Below are 20,576 nucleotides of genomic sequence, written 5' to 3'. Positions count from 1 at the left end.
TCCTCCGGCCATCATTCCGGATGTGTCGCTTAAACACACCACGAGCGCCAAATTTGCATGCATTATCTGTGGCGCGCGGTTGTTCTCGACCGTCGGTAGCCATCAACCAGCGCAAAAGTCATAATCGTGCAGCGGAATCGTCAATGAGGCAGGATGATGATGACTGGTGTGGTGATGCACACACGTCAGATACCGCTACTAACTGCTGGGCAGTCACAATGACTATCTCCGACGCCCCCCGCCTCTTCTAAACAGCTCACAGTGTACAGCAAGCACTTGGTCAGGCGTGATTCTATTTTTATGTGCTTCCTCCCTCACTCGAATGGAATGGACGAAAGTAACGCAAAAAGTTCGGAGTCAACAATGTAGGGTAGTTTGGCAGTTATTCTACGGATTGTTGACTCAGAAACAGATTAAAAACTAGGGATGCTAGGGAAAGGTCTCAACAATTGACGATTTGATCTTCCCAGAAGGGCTAGTTGAAAACAAGCTTCCCACAGAACTGCCCCCAGAATAAATGAGCTTGAATGTTACTTTTTTTATTATTTCCCCGTTCATCCGTCGATTCTACCCGCGCATCTAGACTAGTAGCTGGCTGATTATTCTAATTATCACCCAAATTTGCATAAATTTTTATACATTGCACATTCCATCGCTCATTCACTTGCTCGCGCAGCGAATTAATCTACCGCGAGAATCGTATCAGTGTATGCATAAAGTTTGAACTAAATACCAGCAAAATTAGCGCCAACAACACACAAACTTAGGTAAGCCGTAGAAGGTACACTCTCTCATTAGCACGTCGTCGGCGTGGCGCACACTTCATTAGCTTTAATCACGCCCCCGCATTTGTGCACTCTTCTCGGTAGCAGCAACTACTTTTGCGGTTTCGACTTACAGCTGAAGATGCTTTTAGTATGCATTTGTTGGCAGAGAAGCGTAATTGTTTGCACTGTCAATGAGTGTTTGAAATTAAGAGCTAATGGAGGTGGCGCCACAGTAATTGATTCAAATCTGTGGATTATTTTGTTCAATTTTGGTTAAGTTGTTGCGTCTTCAACATAGCAATAAGAAGTAAGAGCTTAAAAGTTAGAAGTAAGAAGTTTGAAGTTGGAAGTTAGAAGCTGGAAGTTGGAAGTTGGAAGATGGAAGTTGGAAGTTGCAAGATGGAATTTGGAAGTTGGATGTTGGAAGCTGGAAGTTGAAAGTTGAAAGTTGGAAGTTGGGAGATGGAAGTTGGAATTTGGATGTTGGAAGTTGGATGTAGGATGTTGGAAGTTGGAAGTTGCAATATGGAATTTGGATGTAGGATGTTGGAATTTGGAAGTTGGAATTTGAAAGTTGGATGTTGGAAGTTGAAAATTGGATGTTGGATGTTGGATGTTGGATGTTGGATGTAGGATGTTGGAAGTTGAAAGTTGAAAGTTGGAAGTTGAAAGTTGGAAGTTGGAATTTGGATGTTGGAAGTTGGATGTAGAATGTTGGAAGTTGAAAGTTGGAAGTTGGAAGTTGGAAGCTGGAAGCTGGAAGTTGGAAGTTGAAAGTTGGATGTTGAAAGTTGGAAGTTGGAAATTAGAAGTTGGAAGTTGGAAATTGGAAGTTGTAAATTGGAAGTTGGAAGTTGAAAGTTGGATGTTGGAAGTTGGAAGCTGGAAGTTGGAAGCTGGAAGTCCGAAGTTGGAAGTTGGAAGCTGGAAGTTGGAAGCTGGAAGTTGGAAGTTGGAAGTTGGAAGTTGGAAAATGGAAAATGGAAGTTAGTAGTTAGAAGTTAAAAGTTTGACTCGTTCTCTGTAATTTTATTCATTCCTCTTTGTACAGATCTTTGTTGGCCAATTTGCAATCAAATAGCGTTCAACATTACTAGAACATTGACCTCGACTCGGTCCTTCTAGAAATTATCAGCATAAATAATAAACTGTTCTACCCAGCAAGTCTTCATCATTTTTCTTGCTTACTTTTTATACCTCTCTTCCCACCATAGTACGCAATGCAAATGTCGCACAGCAAGACAACTTCTTCTTCTTCCCCTCGCTCCTCCAACCTTCATCGAACCTTCTTCCACTTTTGATTAGTCTCGCTCCATCGGAACGTCCAAAGAGTTGTGCATTTTTCAAATGCAAATTTGCCTGCGTCCCTTGTCCCTTGAGCACTGCTCTTCGCACATTTTTTTTCTCTTCTTTCTTTCTCAAACTGACAATATAACATTAAGTTCTTCTTCCCTTCTCTATTTTCTATGTCACCACGCTCGAATGATGCAAAACTTTGCTTCGTTTTTTCTCTTCTTCGCAAGTTACTGTTATGAGTGATGATGCCATTAGAATGCATAACATCTCGGGATGTAACCGGCGAAAAGGTCGTGTGACAAATCTAATTTGAGCTACTCGCACTGATTTTCGCTACGCCCGTTTTGAAAACCACTCTCCAGTTATGCAAAGTCGTTGTGTGTTCCCGGTACCGGTTCTCCGGGTGGGAAAGTGCTACTCGTGTTCTTTTCTAAGATTTCTTTCTATTTTCTTTGTTCTCGCTTTCGTCACTTTGAGTTTGTTTACTTTAATTGAAGTTTGTGCTGCTCGCTGGAGGGCGGGAGAGGGAGAGGGAGGTACTCTTCCTCCAGATGGAAGTTTGAAGACAATCGAGCTGATGAAGATATCACATCGTAGATTGAATAGGGGAGAGTGGAGTTTGCATTAAAATTTTGTTGTTTTTATTTTGAGTTAGAAGTAAAATGTAATTAGTAAAAAGTTAGAAGTTGGAGTTGGAAGTCGGAAAGTTAGAAGTTGGCAGTTACAAATGGGAAGTTGGAAGTGGGAAGTTGGAAGCGGGAAGTTGGAAGTGGGAAGTTGGAAGCTGGAATTTGAAAGTTGGAAGTTGGAAATGGGAAGTTGAAAGTTAGAAATTGGAAGTTGGAAGTTGGAAATCGGAAGTTGGAAGTTGGATGTTGGAAGTGGGAAGTTGGCAGTTGGAAATGGGAAGTTGGAAGTGGGAAGTTGGCAGTTGGAAATGGGAAGTTGGATGTTGGAAGTGGGAAGTTGGAAGTGAGAAGTTGGAAGTTGGCAGTTGGAAATGGGAAGTTGGAAGTTGGAATTTGGAAGTTGGAAGTGGGAAGTTGGAAGTGGGAAGTTAGAAGTGGGAAGTTGGAAGCTGGAATTTGGAAATGGGAAGTTGGAAGTTAGAAATTGGAAGTTGGAAGTTGGAAGTTGGAAGTTGGAAGTTGGAAGTTGGAAGTGGGAAGTTGGCAGTTGGAAATGGGAAGTTGGATATTGGATATTGGAAGTTGGAAGTTGGAAGTTAGAAGTTGGAAGTTGGAAGTTGGAATTTGGAAGTTGGAAGTTGGAATTTGGAAATGGGAAGTTGGAAGTTGGAATTTGGAAATGGGAAGTTGGAAGTTAGAAATTGGAAGTTAGAAGTTGGAAGTTGGAAATCGGAAGTTGGAAGTTGGAAGTTGGATGTTGGAAGTGGGATGTTGGCTGTTGGAAATGGGAAGTTGGATGTTGGAAGTTGGAAGTGGAAGTTGGAAGTTGGAAGTGGGAAGTTGGAAGTTGGAAGTTGGAAGTTGGAAGTTGGAATTTGGAAATGGGAAGTTGGAAGTTAGAAATTGGAAGTTAGAAGTTGGAAATGGGATGTTGAAAGTTGGAAATTGAAATTGGAAATTGGAAGTTGAAGATTTGGAAGTTGGAAGTGGGAAGTTGGAAGTTGGAATTTGGAAATGGGAAGTTGGAAGTTAGAAATTGGAAGTTAGAAGTTGGAAGTTGGAAATCGGAAGTTGGAAGTTGGAAGTTGGATGTTGGAAGTGGGATGTTGGCTGTTGAAAATGGGAAGTTGGATGTTGGAAGTTGGAAGTGGAAGTTGGAAGTTGGAAGTTGGAAGTGGGAAGTTGGAAGTTGGAAGTTGGAAGTTGGAAGCTGGAAGCTGGAAGTGGGAAGTTTGAAGTTGAAAGTTAGAAGTTGGAAGATGGAATTTGCAAGATGGAATTTGGAAGTTGGAACTTAGAAGTTGGAAGTTGAGAGTTGGAAAATGGAAGTTGGAAGTTGGAATTTGGAAGCTGGAAGTTGGAAGTTAGAAGTTGGAAATGGGATGTTGAAAGTTGGAAATTGAAATTGGAAATTGGAAGTTGAAGATAAGAAGTAAGGAATTAAAAGTTAGGAGGTAGAGGAAGAGGAAGAGTAAATAGTTACTTTCTGCAAGTATTCTTTAAATTTAAGTTCTTAAAATCCCCTTTCTCCCCTATCTAGTTCTTTTCCCTGAACAGCGAAAAACTTTTATGCCTAACGGAATTTGTCTCCATCGTCTCGCAGTCTACCGCACGCGGGACTCTCCGAGTCCGGGTTCATGAATAAATAGCATTGACCTTCCCGGAGAAGAAGAATAAGCAGAATACTATTAGAGAGCAAAATGTCAACTCCACGTTGCACGAGATCCGCGGCCTGATGTTGTGCAAATGTTCCCGGTTCTTTCTCGGTTGGTTTGGGAAAATAATAATAAATGAACTTCCCCTCCTCCTTCCCCGTTCTTACCCTTTCTTTGCGATGACTTCTGTCACGAAACTCTCCTGCGCAACAAAGCGCAAATTAGAATGAGAAGAGTTTGCGCTCCCTAAATAAACACGAATATAATTAGTCCTCCCAGGCAGCGGTCAACATCCATCCCCTTCTCATCTAGCAATGGGGGGAACCAGACTAGGGTTGATAGTGGAAGTCACTTGGGAAAAGCTCGCACGTGAGACGTGACGTGACGTGACGGTTAGTGGTGATGACGACGACGACGACAACGGAAGGTAAGGTAAATAACTTTCTACCCGCACTCCAACTTTGGGGAGTTTGACTCACGAGTAGACTGGTTCAAGTTTGGCGTTCTTCGAAAATTGAGTCGTGCAGAACATCTTTACTCTTTCCTCTTTACTCTTTACTCTTTACTCTTTACTCTTTACTCTTTACTCTTTACTCTTTACTCTTTACTCTTTACTCTTTACTCTTTACTCTCTACTCTTTACTCTTTACTCTTTACTCTTTACTCTTTACTCTTTACTCTTTACTCTTTACTCTTTACTCTTTACTCTTTACTCTTTACTCTTTACTCTTTACTCTTTACTCTTTACTCTTTACTCTTTACTCTTTACTCTTTAATCTTTACTCTTTACTCTTTACTCTTTACTCTTTACTCTTTACTCTTTACTCTTTACTCTTTACTCTTTACTCTTTACTCTTTACTCTTTACTCTTTACTCTTTACTCTTTACTCTTTACTCTTTACTCTTTACTCTTTACTCTTTACTCTTTACTCTTTACTCTTTACTCTTTACTCTTTACTCTTTACTCTTTACTCTTTACTCTTTCCTCTTTCCTCTTTCCTCTTTACTCTTTACTCTTTACTCTTTACTCTTTACTCTTTACTCTTTACTCTTTACTCTTTACTCTTTACTCTTTACTCTTTACTCTTTACTCTTTACTCTTTACTCTTTACTCTTTACTCTTTACTCTTTACTCTTTACTCTTTACTCTTTACTCTTTACTCTTTACTCTTTACTCTTTACTCTTTACTCTTTACTCTTTACTCTTTACTCTTTACTCTTTACTCTTTACTCTTTACTCTTTACTCTTTACTCTTTACTCTTTACTCTTTACTCTTTACTCTTTACTCTTTACTCTTTACTCTTTACTCTTTACTCTTTACTCTTTACTCTTTACTCTTTACTCTTTACTCTTTACTCTTTACTCTTTGCCTTGTCTTCAAACTTAAATTTGAACCAGCCTACCCCGCAGTGTTCCCATCTTCAATGTATCAACCAACCATCCAGCCATCGGTGGGACAGATTTTTAATTAAACTTTGCTCGTTGTTTGTCACAAATATCTTTCTTTCTTGCCGCAAATTGGACGAAAGTTGGCCCCGCACTAGATGATCAGTTTGTGGGCAAGTTTAGGGGTGGGAATCGTAGTTTTTCCCGTGCGATGGCTTTTCCGTACCTTGTTGTGGAAGATTGCGTCCAATTAGCACGTACTTTTTGGGATTTTTTTTTGCAAATGATATGATTACAGCTTTGTGAAGTCGTTTTCATGAGTTACGAAAAGATTACGGATTTCGACTCTCTTCAGCAACAGCATGAAAAATTCTTAAACCAACATCTCTTCTTAAAATATCACGAAGAGCCAAAACCAGGCTAGAACTCCGCCGTAAACCTTTCAACTTGATGTGGCCATGTCGTAGCATTTTATGTTTCCCCTCCACTTTCTGCGCGTTTCCCATGTTGAATGTGCAAGCTTTTCCCGTTGCCCCAGAGAAGAAAATTATGTATTATTTTAAGCTGGAAACATCTCCTTCCCCCTGCCCTGCCTCAACCCGTTTTCCAGAGCTGGCAGCCCATTTTACCCAGTTTTACAATTTTCCTTCGTCCACATTATGCCCTCATTGTACATAATCACGGAGGTAGAGACACACTCACACACACTTACGCAAAACATTACAGCTTATTGTTTCATAAAACAACCGAGCGAATCATAATTTTTCCGCCTTCTGCATCTGCTCTCGTGGGGTGACCTCCCCCCTCTGAAGGGGGGAAGACCCGTTTTGCTGAGAGCTGAGAAAGACACAGATTTCTTTGAACAACAACAACGCACACAAGCACACTGTGTAACTGAACAAATGTGCATTTTAGAGCTGGAAATTGTCGGGGAAAACATTCGTTGGACTGCGGCGAATGCATTTCCTGTCCAGCAGATGCTTTGGGAACTCGTAAAGATCCTAAATTTCTCCTTAAAAGTTAGAAAAACTGTTGTTCCGAACAAAAAAACTACCTGGAAAACAATTGAAAAGAATCACAACTGAAAAACAACAGAACAACAGAACAACAGAACAACAGAACAACAGAACAACAGAACAACAGAACAACAGAACAACAGAACAACAGAACAACAGAACAACCGAAAAACAGAACAACAGAACAACAGAACAACAGAACAACAGAACAACAGAACAACAGAACAACAGAACAACAGAACAACAGAACAACAGAACAACAGAACTTCAGAACAACAGAACAACACAATGACAGAACAACAGAACAACAGAAAAACAGAACAACAGAACAACAGAACAACAGAACAACATAACAACAGAACAACAGAACAACAAAACAACAGAACAACATAACAACAGAACAACAGAACAACAGAACAACAGAACAACAGAACAACAGAACAACAGAACAACAGAACAACAGAACAACAGAACAACAGAACAACAGATCAACAGAACAACAGAACCACAGAACAACAGATCAACAGAACATCAGAACAACAGAACAACATAACAACAGAACAACAGAACTTCAGAATGACAGAACAACAAAGCAGCAGAACCTAAGAACAACAAATCAACAGTTCAAAATCTTGAACAAATTCTAAAAAGTGACTTAAGTGTTCCAAAACTTAGTTTTAACCAAACAATCTTTCACCAACTTTTGGTAAGAAGACCATCACAAACCTACAGACCCCGTGCTGTGAGAGTGAACCGTTTTGTTTCAGTTTTTTAACTCATGTTGTATGCAACTGTTTGTTTTCCTCACTCGTTTGCTCTGTTCGGAATCATCGTGCATCGCGTCGGCGGCTGCTGCATTTGTTGCAACGACCCACGACGGTGATGTTTATTCAATAAACAGTCATGTTACGGGTTTTTTTTGTTTCAACTTCTTCTTGTTCGGCTGTAGCACAAACAAACGATCTCATAATTGTTGGAAATTGTTTCTTAATGAGCTATGCCGCCGCGGTGGTTGGGGGTCTTCCCCCCACTTGTGGGTAATGAGGGGTATCGTGGGCTGACAAACAAAAAAAAAGTACAAATGTGATAAAAGTGAAATCAATTTTGATGTTTTGTGGGTTATTGTGCGCGCGGAGAGCGGAGATTGCACTGCACATCTGACTGATGTGGACAACATTGTTTCGCGAATGGTTTATGGCAAATTACTAACGGCATTTTTTTTTTCTTTTTTTTCTCTTTGCAGGTGAGCAACATCAAACGAAAATCGGTGCTTAATGTATGTTTGAGTGTGAGAGAGCATAATGGTGGTAATTATTGTCGATTATTGTTGTTTATCAGAAAATGGAACGAAATAATTTTGTGATCATCGTTATAATCAGCGCTGGAGTTGTGACCAGACGTTTAAGCTTTAAGTCTGTCTTTTCCACTTCTTTTTGCAAAAAAAAAAAAAAAAACAATTTAAAATGTAATAATACGTTTTCACTGAGCTTTTTAAGCTTTTTGCATTTTTTTTTTGTGGATTTTAATTTGAGTTTTTGATTTCGATGAAACTTTGTCCATCGATTCCTTAAGCCACTTTGCATCATTGGTTTCTTCTAGGAAGGTGTAAATTTAGAAGGTTGGAGCAGGCTTGGCCGATTGGTTAAGCTGTCCGTTTTGTAAGCGGATGATCATGGGTTCAATTCCCATCTGCTCCAACCTTCCATCGGATGGGGAAGTAAAACGTCGGTCCCGGCCTTGGTTGTTAGGCCGTTAAGTCATTCCAGGTGTAGGAGTCGTCTCCATGCCATAAGTACAAACAACACACCAAACCAAGCCTACTCCAGTGGAATCGCTGGCGGCGGTTGGACTCGCAATCAACGTTGCCAGATTAAAAACTGTATGTACAGATTTTTGGGATTTTCGGGATCGATAAATCTGTAAAATACAGATTTATCTGGATATCTGGCATGGCTGCTCGCAATCCAAAGGTCGTCAGTTCAAACACTGCACAGTGGTCCAGATCGCAAAATTAAGTGGAAAATTGAATTTCCGTAAAATGATGAAGTTTTGAAGCTTTGGTGTCTTCAGAAGAGTTGTTTTATATGGAAAGGGGCAACTTTTGGTTTGGTTGGAAATTAAGGTGGTTCACTATTAGGGTGATTTTGAAAATCTAACTATCCAGGAATATTTTTTGTCTTCTAGAAAGTTGTTGGGCTTGCCAATCCAAGCAACATTGTCGAAGACACACACATTTTATCTCGTAATCTACGCCTTCTACGACCAAATTTATAGAAAGCATCTGAGCAAACCTTCAAAAATCAGTTTTTTGAACGTGGCAATTCAGAGTTAAGTTTTAAAGAGAAGTGGTATTGGGGGCTTTTAGAGCTCTAAAAAACAAACATTTTTATTTTTTAACAAGTCAATTTGGACTTGAGGGTGAAAAGTTACAGCGATTTTAAGGTAAAAAAGATGCAAATTTTAAACTCTAATATCTCGAAAAGGCGCAAGCCAAATTATAAGCACCAGGTTGCATTTGAAAGAGGAGATCCAGCACTACAAATGCTGAAAAAATCTCAGGGGTGTTTTTTTTTTCATGTAAAATTATCATTTAAACCCAAAATATGACCAAAAATCGAAATCTAGAGTTTTTTTTGATTAGGTCCTATAAACATATGAAAGACAATAGTTTATTGGTCCTTTTCAAAAAAAAACTCTGGAAATGTTTGTTTTTTAGAACTCTAGAAGTGCCCCGAATACCACTGCTTTTTTAGGGCCTACCCCTCTGTTTTACATACCACCCTCTTCCATGATGATTTCCTTAAAAAAAATTACTCATAACTTTGTAACTATTAAACCTAGTTACTTTTTATAGTAAATTAAACATGAAGCGTGAACAATAGGGTGTCCAGAAAAAAATACCCCCTGCTCCACAAGCGGAAAAATGGTTTTTTGGGTTATTTTTAGCATCTATGTAAATTTTTAGTGAAATTGGTTAAGATTAACCCATTGATACTCGAGCCTAAATTTGGTGATAAAAATGTTTATCATACAAAAATTACTTTTTTAAAACGCTAATAACTTGTCAGAACCGAGTTTTACAGCTTTGGCATGTTCTACAAAGTTGTAGAACATTAAATTTCCAATAAGAATCTCACTTTTGAGAATATTTGGATGAAAGTAGCGCTCCCTGCATACAAAGCCGTAAGAAAATTGGGTTTATAATACATTTTTCCGATTTTTCCCATACAACTTCACCCTCGAGTATCAATGGGTAAATGTTGACCGATTTTACTCATATTTGGCCCAGAGTTCTAAAATAGCTCAAGGAACAATAATCAGCTTGTGGAGCGAGGTTTTGAAAAAAGTCCCATATTCTGGGCACCCTAGTGAACAATCTCCAACGCACCCATTTTCGACCTTTCGAAAAAAAATATTTTCAGGAATGGACAATTATGAATACTTTTAAATTAAAAGCTGCAATTTTTCAGTAAAATTAAACTTTAAGTGGCTTCATCTTAAAAACTGTGCACTTTATCAAATATCTGTAAAGTAATTGTTTTAAATACTTAATTCGATTTTAAAAACTCCTTGGACTAAATATTTAGACACGTTTTTTTGACATTAGAGTGATTCAAGAATGGTAAACTTTTTTTTTCAAGAATAGCCCAAATTTAAAAAATGGCTATTGTTGGCGCCAACGCCAAAGTAGATTTAATTTGCCCAAGAAATGATTTTAATCTCAGAAGAAATAATTTCCAACCGATATGATTTTTCTAACAGTGTCAGGTAGAGTAAATTTACAAAAATAATCCATCCATTTCCACAGTGTCAGTTAATCCTTCTATTGTTTAAGCACATAACACAACACAAATGTACCCGCACATACACGCCACACATTGAAGAAGAAAGGAAACAGCAACATGTAAATAACCGCATACCAACTCACCATTCGTGTCCTTTCCCTTTCACACATGTTTCATTCATGTATTTCACAGCACACAATAGGCTCAAGGACGCACAGCGCGCGTCTGAGTAGGCAGCTTGCGCAAACAGACCAATAGGAGAGCAGGGAGTAGGAATGAAAGAAATGAATGAATGGAAAGAAGAAGTGGCGTGTACATGGTTTAGGGAAAAAGGATTGCGCACCCGAGAGGAGATTAAATAATAAAAATGTTTTTGCAAAGAAGATTCGGGAAGAAATGCCGAAGTTTTAGTTTAAAAACCCAATGAATTTGTTAGTCAGTAAGTCAGTTTAAGCTTGTAAATATAGAAGTTAACATCGTGAAACAAGCTGTTTTCTTGCATTCTGGCCAAAGGAGTCCACTGGAAGAAAGTCGTTGTGAATACAGTCCACTCGCCGATTGTCGCCTTGAAGCTGTGTTGCACAAGTCAAAGTTGTGTCGTTGGTGAACGCTTGAGTGGCAAATCCGTCCTTTTCGGACATTAACGAAGAGTTAAGTTGAAAGCAGACATGCATTGGCACCGCGCGCGGCTAGCACGCGTGCTATTTATGCGAATAGCACTGCGCTTTCAATCATAGCACTCGCACTGGTAACTAAGACGCTTTTTTCATTTGTTTATCTTGAATTGAGTGACGTCAACCAGTGGAACGTCATGCAATTGTTTTCTTCAATTTTTATATGAAAGTTTAGTGCAGTGCTTGCGTTCAAGACTTGGAAGTGAAAGGTCCTTGGTTCAATTCTCTGCAAGGTGATTTTTTTTTTCATTTTGGTGTAATAAAAGCGCATTTTTTTTCTTTTAGATTGTCTTCCTAATAAAAAGAAAAGTCTTCCAAAATGGCAAGGGAAGCTGCAAATTTGTTGGATTTTGAGTACTTGGGAATGGATTAACGCTTGTGGCCTTTGGGGACGCAAACAGTATCCCAGTTTATTGAAGACTAGTGAAATTTCTTGGGCGTGCTATTTAGGAGTGCTAAAAAATAGCACTAGCACTGTGCAATGCGCAGTATGCGTCAAACTTGAGGTAAGTGCTAATCTGAAGTGCCAGTGCAGAGCGTGCCAATGCATGTCTGGTTGAAAGCCCACAAGATAGCTGCCACGAAATTCCCCGCAACACAGTGGAAAGGTTGGACAATCAAAAAGCCCTCCTGGAGCTGGGCCTAGCGCTCCTTCAGCTATTATGCCAAATCAAGTATTTCGGTAAGGCAATTTCCAATATTTTCAAAGTTTTTTCAGAAAAAAAACGAGAAAACGAGAAAACGAAGAAAATTTCCAAAAGTGTTTGAATTTAGTAACACACATTTTTCGAAAAAGTACTTTAAAAACTTACCAAGAGATATTTTTTTTCGATTTTATATGTATAGAAAACAATTAAAATTTGTTTAAAATATTATGGTTTATGCATGAATTATTTAATAAACTTATCAACTACATACCTCCGTACACTCTTGATGTTGAATAAATCGTCCTTCTTTTAACACAATCAATTGTTTAAAAAAGTGCCTTCAGCGAGACCTGCTCCCTGCATTTTACAGTCATTGAATCAGCCTTCAATTGCAATTGATTGGTTTAGTGTTTTATACATGGATGCCTTTAGCATAATTGCAGATGACTCACTGCAGTATGAACCATTTTTAAAACGTTTTATATACAAAACCGTTACTTATAGTTGGTCGTAAGGTGATTGATGTCATCCACACAAATGTTCTCTAAACATAACTTCATATACTCATAACTATCGATAGGGTTGTCAGATCTTCAATATTTTGGACGCGTTGGAAAGGTCCTAAAAATGTATAACAAGACCCCTTTTTACAATCTTCCGAAACTTTTAAAGTAAAAAACTTGTTGATTTTTTTATAAAGACTTATAAGACTTCAAAACGGATCGAATTCAAATTAAACGTTAAATTAAGAAGTTCTTATTTTTGAGTCATTATATAGCCTTTTCTCATTGAGGTGAGTAAGGCAAAACAATGTTCAAGATATTTGCCTGAATGCTGTGTCGAGAAATTAAAAGTGCAACATGGAGTTAAACTTTCTGTAAAGCTGCTGTGAAGTTTTCTATGAGAGCTGCGAAAGTTTCACTCCATGTTTCCGGCTCACATCTCAGCTTTTGATTGTGGTCACTGTTACTTTCGTGCAACACTGTCTCTTTACGCATCCCAAAAGGAATAACAAATTTGTGCTACAAATTTGTGTCGCGTAAAACATCCTTCCTCCCACGTGCTCAACTTCTGCTCCCCACAAAAAAAAAACACATCCCACGTGTCCCGCGAACATCCACCCGGTGTCAACGAGTGCCACATTTTACATCACTTTATGGGATGAAGGCATTGCGTCTCTCTTCATCGTAAAACCGTCCGTTTGTGAGTTCTCATCCACCAGAGTTGGGGATCAGAAAAAAGTTACAAATTCCTTCTCGCCACACTGCGGAAAAAAAAGTCCCGGAAATTTTTGAGGATTGGGGATGAGGTGCAGCTGTCGCGCTGAATTTACTCTCCAAACCCCAACTTCCTGGCCCGGGGGCGTCAAAAGTTGGTCCTGGTTTTGGACCCCGGCGCGAAACGGGATGTGTCACTTGATTCAGTTTGTGGCGCCACATCCGGCGACGTTCTGAGAGTCTCCTCTTCAGAACGAACGAACGAAAAAAAGCCTGGACGCTGAAGATGATGATGTTGTCCTCCGCCAGCCAGTCAACCTCCCCAAAAGGATGCCGGTTCCGGAGGACATCGGCACGTTCTGCCACTTATGTGTGTGTGTTCAGCGGTGGTGGCGGGCGAGGTCAGGCTGCCAGGAGTCGAAAGCTGGTTAAAATTTGATAAGGAAACCCCCTTTCCTCGGCTGCAAGCCATGGGGCGAATCCCATCTGCTGCTGTCTGAACGAGGGTGTTGTACTGTGAAAATGGGATTGAAACTCAATTCCAGAACCCTGGACCGGTAGGAATCGGGAAGACTAGTGTGAAGAAATGCTGCGGGAAAATGGGATTTAAAGTTCAATATTGGCCGGTAATTTTTTCCAACCCGGAAGAGGTTTAAGCTTTTGCGTGGTGAAGGTCGGGAATAGGATTTTTGCCAGATTGGAATGCAACTAGACTGCAGCAATTTTCGATGTTGTCTTGGAGAAGATTTGGCAGCTTAGCAATCTAATTGAATTCAACATTCTTAAGAATTTGCTACAGATTTCTTTGAGATGCAGTATCTGTACAGAAATTGAAGAAGAGCTCATTTTTTTCAATGAAAATAGTCTGCCATTATCACCTAACCAGATTAGCATCCGATAATCCCGGTCTCAGCTTTCCCTTTCAGGACAATCGAGACATCTTCCCAGGATACATTAGATCTTTTGCCGAGACTACTCTTTCTTCTGCTCGATTGTCAACAACGCACGAAAAAAGAAAAACTACTCAATGCTTCAACTCACGTTTCAACCCGTAGGTTGCTCTTCTGTCTCTTCAACCAAAAGAAGCTCATTTTCGTCAACGACCTGCAGCGGCAATCCGTCTTGCCGTTGTCCTTTTTGTCCCAGCTCAGATCCTGGAACTTGATGCTATCTTGATGCTTTGAAGATTGCGTAATTTGCTGCCAGAGGTGAACTTTGAACTGGTTGGTTGCCCCTCACGAAAAGGCCTCGTGTCTTTTTTTCAGAGACACAAAAAGTTGCTAATAGTGGTTCCGGGAGCGACTTCTGCTGGTTGAATCCTTTTGCCGTGCGTGCGGCATAGCGTGTCACATGGAAGGATAAAAAGAGGATGCTGCAGCCGAACACATCACGCGTTGGGGGAAAACTTGTCGCAGTGAGATCAAAAGAGCATTCCGTGTGAGCTGAGCCCGCATGAACATGGAAGCGTCATGATGGTGGGAGGAAGATGGATTTGGCACCCAAAATTGGGACGATCTGATGGAATGTGGGATCGAGGAAGAGATGGGATTACTTGTTTTTGAAGGATGGTGAGATATTTGGCACTTCACAATCGAGATTGAAATTACATCATGTACAAAAGAAAGGATGAAAACAAGCGTGATGACAATGATAAAAAATATCTCAAATTATCCTGGAAGAAAGAGATTGACGTATCTTTTTTTTTTTGTTTTTTGTTTATCTAAACACTCAATTGCTAATTATAGGAAATACTTCGTTTTGAACTTAAGTTTAATTGCAGTATAGTTATGAAAATTTAAGAATGAATGATAATAACGATTTCCCTAAGCACCTTGATTTTCAGCGATTATTTCGGAAGTACGTATTTCGTACTCTAAACGAAACGAAATTGTGTCTACAGATAAGTGCAGTGATTCTGGGGACGCGCAGTCCTGTTTTTTCGTGATAATTTTCGTCTCTTTTGTGTGGCTATTTGTGTGCATGAGGTGATTGGTCAGTATAATTGAATAATGCCGTCATAAGTGCAGTGATTCTGGGGACGCGCAGTCCTGTTTTTTCGTGATAATTTTCGTCTCTTTTGTGTGGGAATAATGTTCCGTCAGTGCAAGAGGATGGTTGCGTGTGTGTGCAAAATGAAAAAAAAAAAAACAAATCAGGATTGTGAGATGGATTTTTGTGGTGTTCTTTTTGTGCTGTATTCGCGATCGTAAAAATCAGGAGTGAGTTGCGCTGTTGCTATAAAACAAGATCGATCATGGAATTTATTTATATTAATCGGTGAGTTATTGTGTGCTTAAAGCCCTTTCTTCATCATCGCTGGTTGGTAGGCAATTTGACGGTTGAGTTCGTTAGTTTTATAGCGTAAAAAATATTTTGTTTCATCAAGAACGTTGTGTGGTGCGCGAGTCTTTTTTTGTGTTGAAAAGACCTTCCCATAGCTCCGTAGCTCGGAGGGCTCGACGTCGGTTGTTTGTGTGTTAAGCCCTCTCCATAGCATCGTAGCTCGAGAGGTAACGAAAATCAATACCTCATCTAGCTAACAGAAAGAAGATCGGAAGGCATTTGATGGTTGAGTTCGTGGCGTCTATTCCGTAACAAATTTATGAATTGAATGATTATATAATTAAAAATCAGACTACGCTATCATTGCAGCATGGCGTTTAACACCTCACTCTATAAATATACATTATTTGGCTTTATCTTTCCACAGCCGGCTGTCTAAGATTAAACCATTTCATTTAAAATTTAACAACAGTTAAACGGGAAATGTCTCATCCGCAGCATCCGATTGTTTGCCTTCAGAATAATATATAAAACCTTTCAACAAACACTATGATTTTGGGTCGCATCATCATCTTCTATGATGAATCCTGACCAAACACCCTATCCTACTTACAAATTTTCAGGTTCCTGGCGCTTGTGGGGTGTAAGCACAGAGTAAATCAGCTGCCCTAGTAGCAACCTGCGCTAACTAACATTCCCGTCCCTTAAAATCGAGATCTACAAACTGACATGGCGGGCGCCGTTGGTGGCCAATGACTGTTACCTATTCGCAACTGATCTAGTTTTAGCAATCATGGTGTTTTATCTTTTCGGCGCATTCATACATGCTGTTGATAAGGGAAACACCAGTAGATCGTCGAAGCCTATGATCAGTAGTGCTGAGAGGATATTACGGTTCTGTTCAGCAACGGAGGGGCAACCATGGGTGGTCTCTCATGCTCATGCTCATGCTCATGCTCTAAACGAAACGAAATTGTGTCTACATTTTCGCTTAGTTATAGATTTTTTTTTGTGAGATATTCATTTTATCGCAAAATTATGTATTTTTCCTAAAATATTCAAACTATCCTCATTCCCAATATGGATTTCAAACGAAGCGAAATTTCGTATGTATTTTCACTAAGCTTAAGTTATTTTAAAAAAATCTAAAATTTTCAAAAACGAAAAAAAAAAATTTCAAACAGTTTGCAATACCAAAAGTGATATATTGTATGAAATTTCACTTGATTAACTTCTAATCAAACATGATCAAACAATCGAAAATTTTCAAAAAATCAAAATATTTTTGAATAAACCCTAACATGGTGATCCTAAACGCAAGAGAATGGATTTTAAAATAATTCAATCTGATTGCTTTTAAACTTCCATTAAAATTTAGAAAATATATATTTTCTGCGCCCTAATTTTTCGGACAAAATCAAACAAACAAAATCTTTTCAAAAGAAAGTTTTTTATGAAACTTTTTGAATTTTTCAAAAAATATTAAATAATAAATGAATATTTTCGAAAAATACGGTATTTTGTGAAAATTTTCGTTTAACAAAAAAATTCTCCAAAGTGAAAATGCATATAAAATTTAGCATCGTTTTATATCTTTATTACGAATCATGAAAGTTTGCGTATGTTTTTGAAAAATATGGTATTATGTTAAGAAATATGGAATATTTTTCAAAAATAAAACTCTAACAAATTGAAAATACATATATACAAATTCGCTTCGTTTAAAATCCATGTTGTAAATTATGAAAATTTGAATACTTTCGAAAATTATGAAAAATTTGTGAAAATATTAGTATTTCACAAAAAAAAAACTCTGGCATAAATAAATAAAAAACACATAATTTTTGTTTCGTTTGATACTTAGGTACAAAGTTTCGCTTTAAACTTATATGAAATTCGCACTATTCGATTCGATGGGGTACCTTGTTTTATAATATTTAGCTCCAGCCACGCCGTGTTCTTCTTGCCTTCGCTATGATTGAAACTTTTCAGAAAGAAATAATTATACGAAAAAACAAATTCTTCACTTAAAGTTATATTTTTAAAATACGTATTTATATGTTTTAAGATTTTTTTTGTTATGTTTACTGGGACCAAAAAGGCATCTGTTACGCATATGATAAGGATGGTGCGTATTCTGATATCGGAGCAATGATTTTTGTAATTATCAAATTTATCCTTTTTCCAAATTTGAAAGTTCATATATAGTTGCAAAATCAAATTTGCAACTGATTTGATAAAACATCTTTTTGATAAAGTTCCACGGTGGGTAAGAAGGAGATTATTATGCAACTTGCATGCACCTCGGAAATTCCTCCTGGAGATTGTTGGGGGACTATTCTTAGTCAGAAAAATCGATTTCCAAAATATGCTGTCGGTGAAATCTGATTTTATCTCGATTTGAAGTTAAAAAACCTAATATATCACCTAAAACCTCAAAAATACGCTAAAATCTCAGTTTAACTCTGGACAAAGATGTAAATTTTCACCAAAATATCAATTCTTAGTTCCCAAAATAGATTCCTGACACATTACACCTTAAATCGATCCATTACTTGAGTCTCAGCGTCATCAGGAGGTGTAAAATAGTGTTATTTCTAAAACATATTTTTTTTAACGGTAATTTTTTTCTAGAATATTAAAAAAAAATCATGAAGGGAACTTCGGCTTCTTGTTTATTTTTTCAGTTGGCAATAGCTTAAAAATTATTGGTTTGATTTTTTTTTAATGCGTTTTAACTACTTCATTTTGCTGTTTAATTGTGAAGTTAAAGGTAAGAGATTTCTGTACAAATCTGTTGAAACAAATATTTTTTAAAGATCGATCCACCTATAAGGCCAGTTCAGTTAAAAATCCATACCAAAAATCTAAATCATTAAAATTTTGAAAAACGTTATTTTCATCGATAGAATACCGACACATACCGCATAAATCTCTTGCGAGCGATAGTTTTAGTTTAATTATTTTGGGTTTCAATTATTAGTCTCAAGGCAAACATTTCGACGCTGTCGCACCCGCCATTTCGACGTTCCGAGAAAAACGCGTTTTAATGTTTGACCTTCAATAAACAAAAACGAGAGCACGCAATGTAAACAATGAATAACACGTTTTGTTTGATTGACCATTCAGTGCGTTGTCCCGAATTTTGGTTGAAATTGGTTGCTGGAGTCCCAAGTTATAATTCAAAATGTTTACGGTAGTCTAACTTGTACGTGCGTCAAACGCATCCTGACCTGCAATCCCTTTGGAAAATTGTCGCACGACGATTTGATGTTGCTGTCGAGATATTCCTGTTTATTTTTAAGGTTCTAACCTTACATACTAGGTCAATGTTTATTTTTATTGTTCTTTGCAACAAAACTACTTTATCAATTTTGATAAACAAGAAGGAAACTAATATTTCAGAAAAATACAAATAACTTCAGGAAAGTTGCCTATTATCAACTACTTGTGATCCTGACGACTAAGTTATGGATGGGCAGCGAATGACCAAGAAGGTTAAAGCTGCCAGAAATAAATGAATTAACAACAACAACAAGTTATGGATATGTTTTTTCCAGTCAAAATTAACCCTCTAGTATGGGTTAATGTTAACTGAATTTGCTCATATTTGATCTAGGTAGATCTTTGAAATCAAATTATAATTTTCGAAAAAGCCTCATTTATTTTAAAAAAATCTTGTGTTATTTCATGTTACAGTATTTAAAAATTTAGTTTAATAATTGTATTGAATGCTTTTCTTTTGAGTGCAAACCCCGCCACAACGTGCGTTTTTGTTTCTCTTGGGTCTACTTTTTTGCCAAAATTTAGCATCCCCTCGTTGAATTCCCGGAATCTACTATGTTCCTGCACCCACAGCAAGACACAAGGCCCGGGAATTCTCCAGGGCTTTCCAGGACTCTCTTCGCCACTTGCCTCAGGGGGGAAGGAGCGGGGCAATAATCATGTGATGAATCTATTTTAGCCATCCGCACGTCTTTTTTCTGCTTCTCCTTCATACAGAAGCATCTTGAGTCGAGAGGCTTCTCCGAGTTCGTACGTGACGCATAATTTCGGTGAAGCCCGGGAGGAGGTTCGTGTTCTGGCATGACGCGTGTGGGCCTTAAAGTGATGGCGAAATATTGAATTTTGATGAGGGCCAGGGGTCCTGGCCGGGGGACGAAGCGTGAAGAAAATGAAATTAATCCATTTGCGATGTGTGCGGACTGTTTCGGCAAGTAGCCGGTTTGGGGCTCAACACTTGGGAAAATTCAATTCTTCCCGGTTTGATCCGGTTTGAGCTGGAGAACGACGATGCGATGTTGGTACGATATTTTGGGGAAATTGAAAACCGCCACCAACAGCTAGCAATCGTGTGGCGGTTCGTACCCGGATCAATCACCATGTACTCAGCACAAAGAGGGGTCCATGGCGGCTGGAATCTGCAAGTGTTTCTGGACGGCCTGGACCGACCGACAGGATCAGAACCAAAGCAAATAAACACTTTGGCAAACACAAGTGCTGCATCATGTTTACCTAATCTTGCGAGGGGTTTGGTGCTACCAACAGAAATGCTTCCCGAATGTAGACGAATTTTATGATGATGAAAGTGCATCCGATCGGAAAATGAATTTGGATGATGAATTTGGGAAGGCTCTAGGATGAGTGCACTTCTTTTGGCAGGAGTTCGTATGACTAGGTACAAGGGATAATGCATCACAAGCTGGAGAAAATTGATCTAACAGTTTGAAGAACCTTTTTTTTTTCAATTTTAAAATAAATTAAATAAAAATCCAATGTAAGGATGAGCTTACAATTATCCTTACTTTAGATAATAAATTTGTTTTCATTATTGTGCTATTTCAAGGCTGATTTTTGTGCCTCCTTGGAAATTTAATTGTTGAATTATATTCAAATTTTGTTATTTACACTCAACAAACTGAAAACAGCACAAACTCTTTTACGCGATTTTGTTTAACGTGTTCTAACCCACAAAAGTCAATTGTTTACATGCAATCACTGGTAAACATCTTTTGTGCGCTCTTGTCCTCTGAATCGTTCATCTTTCAAGATCGCTCCCTCCCCACAACCCAAAGTTCAATAAAACTCAAATTAAATAAGCATCTCATAAAAGCGCGGCCAACCCCCTTGACTGCCAAGAGAGAGCACCTCCCAAACACACACTCTTCTTGACCATATGCTACCAACTGAGTCAACAAAGTCCGCGCGTGTAGCCAAAAA

The 20,576-nt window shown here is 38.5% G+C and overlaps 1 protein-coding gene across 5 annotated transcripts in view; it reads left to right on the top strand.

Annotated features, from left to right (window-relative positions):
* LOC120428509 (homeobox protein 2) overlaps nt 1-20,576 on the top strand; it is a 278,477-nt gene that overhangs the window by 69,148 nt on the left and 188,753 nt on the right. The window lies entirely within an intron of this gene.

The sequence above is a fragment of the Culex pipiens genome, chromosome 2 (genome assembly GCF_016801865.2).
Source record: "Culex pipiens pallens isolate TS chromosome 2, TS_CPP_V2, whole genome shotgun sequence".
In the NCBI taxonomy this organism is placed as follows: domain Eukaryota; kingdom Metazoa; phylum Arthropoda; class Insecta; order Diptera; family Culicidae; genus Culex; species Culex pipiens.
Note: the sequence above shows the minus strand (reverse complement) of the source record. Positions and strands in the feature narration are given on the sequence as shown.